Source organism: Chiloscyllium plagiosum, unplaced genomic scaffold, assembly GCF_037043375.1.
Source record: "Chiloscyllium plagiosum isolate Xiang-an unplaced genomic scaffold, Cpla_swu_hap1 HiC_scaffold_17, whole genome shotgun sequence".
NCBI classification, from domain to species: domain Eukaryota; kingdom Metazoa; phylum Chordata; class Chondrichthyes; order Orectolobiformes; family Hemiscylliidae; genus Chiloscyllium; species Chiloscyllium plagiosum.
Genome location: NW_028270155.1, coordinates 57,027,321 through 57,036,451, shown reverse-complemented (window position 1 = coordinate 57,036,451; position 9,131 = coordinate 57,027,321).

Below are 9,131 nucleotides of genomic sequence, written 5' to 3'. Positions count from 1 at the left end.
CATGTATCTGGCCCCAAGAGAGAAAGAAAAATACTGATGTTAAATATCACTTAAGCCAGGTTTGAAAATTGAGATTTCAAGTTCGCTGAATGCTTGAATTCCCAACAGGAAGTAAATGTGCATGCAAATTGTCACCACAGTACTTCCATACTCAACCTACTTTTAATGTTCTGCTTGTGTTCTGGCTGTTTTCATGGGATTTCACAAGATACATGGCACAGAAATAGACCATTCTGCCCAAATGTCTATGCTGGTGCTCATGCTGTACATGAGCCTCCGTACATCTTACCTAAATCTATCCTCGTAACTATCTCCTTTCTCCCTTTATGTTTATCCAGGTGTTCATTAAATGCATATCTATCCAATTTGCAGTTGGTGAGATCCATAGTCTTACCACTCTTTTGGTGATTTAGATTTTCTGAGTTCCAATGCCTCTGATTGAGAACTAGCCTGCTAGGGCTGGGAAAAAATATGACTAGGATCCTTGTTTTGGTTAGTCGGTCGCTGGAGATGGCAATGCAGAGGTCCAGGAAGGGGAGTGAGGTGTCGGAGATGGTCCAGGTGGATTTGAGGTCAGGGTGGAAGGTGTTTTTGGTTAGTCTGTCACCGGAGCCTGATGAAGGGTTTATACCTGAAACGTTGATTCTCCTGTTCCTCGGATGCTGCCTGAACTGTTGTGCTTTTCCAGCACCACACTCTTGACTGGGAAATAATATCCTGCTCCAGAGTCTGCAGCATCTTAAAGAGATAGATATCATTTGTTGTATATAAGAAACATGACATGGTAAAGAGGCAGCCAATGCAGCTCATGGATACTTAGTTATCCCATGCACAGCTCAATAGTACACGAAAATGTTTAACAGGTCAGTGAAACATAGTGCTTTTCATGACCACTGTGACATCTTGACATACTTTATATTGACAGGCATACATTACACTCTTGTATTAGAAGAAATTTAGCAGCTATTTTCACACAATAAATTTGTTATAATGATCAGGTAATCTATTTATTGTGATGTTGATTGTGGAGTAAATATTGGGATAGGACATTGGGAATAATTCTCATTTTCAAACTACTACCACAGGTTCTTTAAAATCCACACAAACAGGTAAATGGACCTTAGTTTAACATTTCAATTGAGAGATTTCAGTTCATGCAGTATTCCCTCAGTTTGATTAGAAAATATCTGGTACACAGTTCCCAGTACTCCTCTGGGGGCTGTCGTGGTGCAGTAACAATGCCCACTCCATCTGTGCGCAATCCCACTACCCAGCTCCCTCAACCAAGGCCAGACCTGCCATCTATCTGAACAGGTTGATAATGTCTTTGAGTGTAGACATCCACCAGCAGCATCCACTTGCTCTCAAATAATAGTTTCATGGGCAGTCATTGCTCTGAGAGCTATCTGCAGCAGAGACCACCATGATAGAAAGAAATCTGTGCTTCTTCCACAGATGCTCAGTCTACTTATGGGCCAGGTTGCTGAAAATTCTCTTCTCCCTTTGATGGGGAGATCAATCACAGACAACGATCAATGAGGAATTGTTTGATCCCATTGCTGATATTTAGTCTGCTTTCCAACCGGTCAATGGTCAGACTAAGCCTATGCTCCATTCTGAATGTCATGGCAGGATGGGAAGTGTCTCTGAGGAAAATAGCACATGCCCCTTCCAATACTTGCACAACTGATAAAGCTTGCCAGTGCAAGAGCAGGAGTGTAGCCTGCCCATACATAATGGTGGTGATGTTATGGTTGAAACTCTGCTACATTTCAATCTTTTTAAGAGCTTTAAGGCATATTGAAAATGCAATAGTAACAATTACATTTCTGTAATAGGGCCATAGAGATATACAGCACGGAAACAGATCATTTGGTCCAACTCGTCTATGTTGACCAGATATTCTAAATAAATCTAGTCCCATTTGCCAGCATTTGGCCCATATCCCTCCAAACCCTTCCTATTCATATACCCATTCAGATGCCTTTGAAATGTTGTAACTGTGTCAGCCTCCATCACTTTCTCTGGCACGTATCATCCTCTGTGTGAAAAAGTTGCCTCTTAGGTGACGATGGCTCAGTGATTAGCACTGCTGCCTTGCAACCCCGGGGACCCAGGGTTGATTCCGCCCTCGGGCGACTGTCTGTGTGGAGTTTGCACATTCTCCCCTGTCTGTATGGATTTCCTCCCACAGTCCAAAGATGTGCGGGTCAGGTGAATTGGCCGTGCTAAATTGCCCATAGTGATAGGTGCAGGGTGGGTTAGTCTTCGGAGGGTCAGTGTGGACTTGTTGGGTCGAAAGGCCTGTTTCCACACTGTAGGAAATCTAATCTAATCTTATCAAATCTTTCCCTTCTCACCTTAAACCTATATCCTCTAGTTTTGGATTCCCCCACACCAGGGGAAAGAGACCTTGGCTATTTACCTGATCCATGCCCCTCATGATATAAACATCTATAAGGTCATCCCTCAGCCTCTGATGCTCCAAGGGCAATAGCCCAGCCTATTCAGCCTCTCCCTATAGCTCAAATCGTCCAACCCTGACAACATCCTTATAAATCTTTTCTGAACCCTTGCAAGTTTCACAATATCCTTCCTATAGCAGCGAGAACAGAATTGCACGCAGTATTCCAAAACTGGCCTAACCAACGTCCTGTACAGCCATAACATGGCCTCCCAACTCCTATACTCAATGCACTTTCCAATAAAGGCAAGCATACCAAACGCCTTCTTCACTGTCCTATCTACATAGATTCAGGAATTTGAGCTCCTAGGTTTGTATTCTAACAATGCCCATATTTGCTGCCTGAAGCCTTGATGAAAGGGTTTAGCTAGTTTTTCTGCAAATGTAAGGGCTTATATCTGAGATGCTAAGCTACACAGCTTCAATGCTAATATTCTTGAATCATTGTAAGTTTAAAATGACTATCAATAAGTTAATTGTAATTTTAAAGTTATTAATCAGATTCATCAGTGGGCATTCTCCATTTATGGTTTACTAAATTTGAAAGTGTAAGTCAATGTTGATTTCAAGTAATGATTTCTATTGCAATGCAATCTCGATTTTGAAAAAAAATTAATTGTTGTTTCTGGTGAAAATACTGAGTTAATTATTCAGCATTGGAGACTAGCAAGATCTTATTAAATGCGGCTTTGAAGGTTCTTACTTTGACTTTCTTCATCAAAGGGCTCGTGCATTAAATGATTAGTGTTTTGAATGTCAAATGCATTGATAATAGCTTACCTTATCTTGTAAATTGTTTTGCGAAGTCTGAATGTATTGATAAACTGAAATCTGATTACTGGGCCATTGGATTAATTTAAAATATAGATAACTTATTTAGCAAATGGACCTCTTGCCTTTGTTCTCAAAAGATTGGTATTTCAGACAAAATGAGGTGGTTGATGTAACTAAGTAATGTTTTTTTAATGGTTAATTGATGCGCAGGGTGAGGGTGTTGGAAAAAATATTCAGTACGCTTGTAGCAGAATAGGCATTTTTTCCTTTCCATTCCTGATGGCTATCAAGTTACTAATTAATGCCAGTCTTGTGGTAAGCACACATTGCCAAAGAGACCCTACAGACCATTGCACCACCCATATTTCCTCACAGTCTAATTCACATGTGGCTCAGGAATTAAGTCAATGTGATGTCATGAATAAGCAAAAGTTTAGTATTTAAATCTGTAACACCACCCTCCACACTCATATGCTGACAATAAAACCCTAAAGTTCATGCCAAGCAAAATAGAATTCATTTTTCAGAAGAGCAATGAAGCTAACAATACAGAGCTTGCAAACTTTCTAAGTCATGTGTACAGTTAATCTGTTGTAATGAGAGAATATAATGGCCTTTTGAAGTCACAGTTGCTGCAGACAAACGGTTTGTTCTTTATTTTAATCCCAGTAACTTCAGGCAGGAAAGGATTTCATACAAGAGAAGAAATTGCTAAAAGGAGACTTGCTGTCTGTACTTTGTGGTTTGATTATTCTGTAGATCTTTACTTAAGGCAAGTCTTTGCAAAGAATGAAGTACAGCTAGCAGCATTGCTATCAACTTTACTCTAGTTTTGGATTGTGCTCACAAGACTGCAGAGTCAATTGGATGTGTACCCTGTTATACACTAGCTATGGGGTTATATCTTATCTCTGGTACTGTTCTCCCGTCTCAGAAAAAAGTTGATCTTGTAACCTCTTAAATTCAAAAATTAAAAATGAAGGGCAAAATGGTGTTTTCAACAGGTCACTTTCAACCAGAAATTTCAGTGTATCTAGACCAAATGCAACAGAACAAGATAGACCCACACAAAGGTAAGTTCGGTAACTCAGGAATTACTCTGATCATTGCAAACAACACGAAATATTCCAAAATCAAATCCACAACACTAAAAAAAATTAGATCTTGCTCAGATCATTAAATTTCTGGATCCACATTTCTGAAGAGGCTTGGCTCAGTCGTCCAGCCCAGAAATGCAGAGCTCATGGACAGAGTATGATAAAATGAGCAGAATAACAATCTGACAGTGATTGCTATCCTCCCAAGATGCTACCCATTATTGTTTAAAATTCATTTCACATTTCCAATTTCAATGAGATACAAAGTCTCTTGACTGCAAAATGCCATGTACCCATGCAAAAAATGTCATGTATATCATATAATATTACAGGTATATTTTGTATTGTCTTTATTTGTATCATTTATAGGGCACACACATTCGCTCAAAATGTTAGAAACTATGTTACAATATTTGCTTTAGCAAAATAGATATCTATATTTTTATTACAAACCTGATGAAGATTAGAACAAGTTGCCTCGGATCCAGCTGCTAATTCACTGGGTGCATGTCCATTATTGACATGCTACCAAGGAGGAGGGAACTGAAACATGTAAGGGATCTTTCTGGCAGGTTTTGTAAAAATTGATAAACTGCTACCAAACTACTTTCCACAATTCCATTGCTTTTTTTCCCTTAGAAGTGTAACTTCAAACCTTCAGGAGTCAAACAATGTTGAAAGTCAACCCACATCTCTGCTGGGGTTTGAGAAATCCTAGGATTCTAACCAAGTGGATCTCGTGCACACTCTACGTTCTCTTTGAATTTCGTGAACAGATTTGAGTTTTTTTGGCTGGATGTACTGCAATCCGCAAAACTGATTTGTTGTTTCAAATCTGGACATCATCCTGTAGGATTTTATCATTTGCAGATGGGATGAAGTGAAGATCAGAGAGTGAATGTTGAAAAAGCTAAACTTGCGCACTCTTAGTTAATTTCTTATAGAGACAAATTGCCAAGGTGATAGGCAAGATCATTAACCAAAGATTCAGCCATCACTTGTACAAGCTCAGTATGATTTAAAACAAATGTTATGGTGTGAGGTAAGGAATGCATATTCGGGAACCCTCCATAACAAGAGATAGTGAAAGTTTAATCAAGAAGAAAACGGAAGCATATGTAAAATTTAGAAAACTGAAATCAGACAAGGCCCTTGAAGAATATAAAGGAAGCAGGAAAGACCATTCACAAGGATTTAGGCGGGTTAAAAGGGAGAAATAAATGTCCTTGACAAGTAGGATTAAGGAGAATTCCAAGGCATTTTAGACATAAAATAGGAGAAAGGGGGTAGCTAGGGAAAGGGAAGGTCCATTCAAGAACAAAGGAAGGAATTTGTGTGCGAAGATGGAGAAAGTGGGTGAGCTCCTTTATGAGTACTTCGCATTTGTGTTCACCAATGAGACATGGATGATTAAAGAGAGTTTGTTAATATTCTAGGGCATGTCAATATTAAGGAGAGGTGTTGGTGTCTTGAAAAAAATTAGAGTAGCTAAGTCCTTAAGGACCAATAAGACCTATCACAGGATACTCAGGAAGGCAAGGAAGGAGATTGGTGGACCCTTGATAGTTACCTTTGTATTCTCTTTAGCCACAGGTAAGATCCCAGAATAGCCAATGTTCCTTTGTTTAAGAAAGGCAACAGATAAATCTAGGAAATTAGAGTGTTGAGGGAAATTGTAGTAGGGAAATTGTCTAAGAATCATCTTAGGACAGGATTTACTAGCATATGGAAAATAATGGATTCATTAGGGATAGTCAGCATAACTTTATGCAGGAGAGGTCTTTCAAATTCGATTGACATTTTGAGGAATGGTGAAAATAATTGATAAGGCTAGGGCTGTAGATCTTGTCTATTTGGACTTTACTAAAGTTTTTGACAAGGTCCCTCATGATAGGCTGTTTCAGAAGATTACGTCCGCATGAGATCCATGTGAGTTGGTAAGGTGGCTACAAAATTGGCTCTGTCATAGAAGACGGAAGATAACTATGGAGGGGTGTCTTTCTGACTGAAGATCTGCGGCCAGTGGTGTTCTGCAATGATCAGTTCTGGGAGCTTTTGTTTGCGATGTATATAAGCAATTTGAATTAAAATGTTGGTGGTCTCATTAGTAAGTTTGCAAATGATAGGAAAATTGGCAGAGTTGTGGATCATGAGGAAGGTTATTAAAGTATACAGCAGGAAATATATCGTTTGGAAAGTTAGGCAGAAAAATGGCAGATGTGGTTTAAACCAGACAAGTGTGAGGCAATGCATTTTAGGAGGCCAAATGCAAAAGGAAATTATACAGTAAACAGCAGCACCTTTAGGAGCATTGATACACAGAGAGTTCTTGGAGTACGTCTATAACTCTATGAAAGTAGCAACACAAGTGGATAAGGTAATAAAATGTGGATCAATCACCCACAATGTGAGGAGCTGAAGGCCAGTTTTCCTGTTTACCCTGGTACACTGATCACTCCAGATCAATCACTCACAATGTGGGTGCTTACCTTCAATGGTCAGATGTTTGAATACAAAAGTTGTGGTGAGGCTACATTCGGTGTACTGTGCGCAGTTCTGGGGACCACTGCACTATTTAGAGAGGGTGCAGAAGAGGTTTATTTGGATGTTGCCTAGATTGGAGCATATTAGCTAGAAGGAGAAGTTGAACAAATGACTGCTTAGGGTTATTTCTCCCAGAGTTTAACAAGGCAGCCTCCATAAAAATACAGTCTTTGAGATTGTGCTGAATCCATTCAGCTAACGGTCGGGACCAAGCAGGCAAGGAGAAAATCAACCAGAAGGAAAACGTTTTGAAATCAGTTGGCTAACAAAACAGTCTAGAAAAGTGTTCCAGCTATGACAGAGTCAAGGAACTAAAAGCAATCAAATTGCCAAAACAAAGGGCTATGATCTCTTATATCCAGGGATCTTCATGGTCTGGTTTTGCTGAAGCCTCAGAATGTCACCTTAAGGGGGATTGCTTGTGTACAAATGGTGACTTTATTATACCCGAAAGGTAGAGACATTAACCTTGCATTGTGCGCAAATGCATTCTGTCTTAGGACATCAATTACAGTAGCCAACATCGCTGGGTCTATTTATACATGTGCAGGTGGTCATCTTTGCATTCAGGATAATTACTTCAGTTTCTCTGTTCTTCTCTTGTTAACGTCACAGCCACTGCCTGTGGACAGCAATGATAACACTCCACAAACACCACGTCAAATCAGAAGAAGCTCAGTAAACTGACTCCAGTAAAGAAGTTCAAGTCACCATCCTAAGGGTTCTAAATACATATCCTGAACCAGCACAGAAATTAGCAATAATTTTATCTTAAACTGAACAGTTCAAATGAAAATCTGTGAAGCCACAAGACTAGAAGGGTCCTGTTTGTAGTATTATGAACACACGACGTTTTTATTGCAATTTTTTCCCCATGGTTTGAAAATCTCATTTCAACATTTTTGACCAGATTGAGATGGAATTCTATTGAAGTAAATTGAAGTCTGAAATCAGTATGTACAGATTTGAAAAAGGAAAAACAATACAAGCTATCAAGTATTGCAAAAATAAATGACAATCAGATGGGCCTGTATGCAAAATGTCACAATGGATAAACTGAGGGTTTATCCCAGGCCAATCATTTTGTGAATGGCAGAAATGGAGAAGAAACAGCTGGTTTTAGTGTAATCTACTGTCCAATCACTTCAGGAAGAAATCGGTATTTTAGTTGCCACTGGCGACAGACAAAGCGATGAAGGCACGCATGATCAGTGAGTGTTGAATAAGGGCCTGGCCGAGGTCAGGATTTCCAATTTGGGAATTCCTCAAGGACCAAAAAAAGAATGAATCTACAAAATAGGTCAGAACATGTGGTTTAATTTCCTGTTTTGGGAAACAAAGCAAGATTGAATAAAATAAGTTGAATCTAATAGTCATTTCTTCAAGTACAGAACTTGGGTATTGCTCAAAACACTCATGTTGTCAAATTTTAACATCTTGCATTCATCAGGACATTTCGCAAAAAATATCAATTTCAGCAGAAAAACCAACATTTATAGCACATGATAGGAGTGTGCTCATTGGTTAGCATCCAGACTTTGTTTTAAACCAGACAGCCTGACTGATTGATCAAGTCACCTTCTTCAGAGATGAACCAGTAAACAGTTGCCGCCTATTTTGTTGAGCTGAAACAGGTACAGTACAAATGTGTTCCTTCTGTCTGCATAAAAACAGGACCCCATGTATTAATAGATTTAGCTTCCAGTACATGAAACTACAGCACACTGTGAACCCACCTGACAATCCTGAATTGGTTATCAGCATATTTCCTCACACATTCACGATTATCCAAATGCTGTCTAATTGCAGAACCACATCTAACGTTAGGTATTGTGCTGTCCATGTTGCAAGCATGGGTGGTTGGTGATCTTCAGGATTGAGAATGACTGCCTTCAGGCTGTTCATAAGCTCACATGATAAATGATCCAATCAAAACAGCCATTATCCCGCAGGATGGTCTTGGTATGTCCTGTTTCAGCATCAACTAGGAGAAAGCGAGGACTACATATGCTGGAGAGTGTGAAACAGAGTCGAGAGTGTGGTGCAGTAAAAGCACAGCTGGTCAGGCAGCATCCAAAGCAGGAAAATTGACTTTCGGGGCATAAGGCCTTCATCACGAATGAGGCTTGTGGGCCAGAGGCATAAGATATAAATGGAAGGCAGGTGGGGAAGATACCTTGGAATGAGCCAGGTGGATGAAGGTGGGAGAGAAAGTGATAGGTCAGAGAGGAGGGTGGAGCGGATAGGTGGGA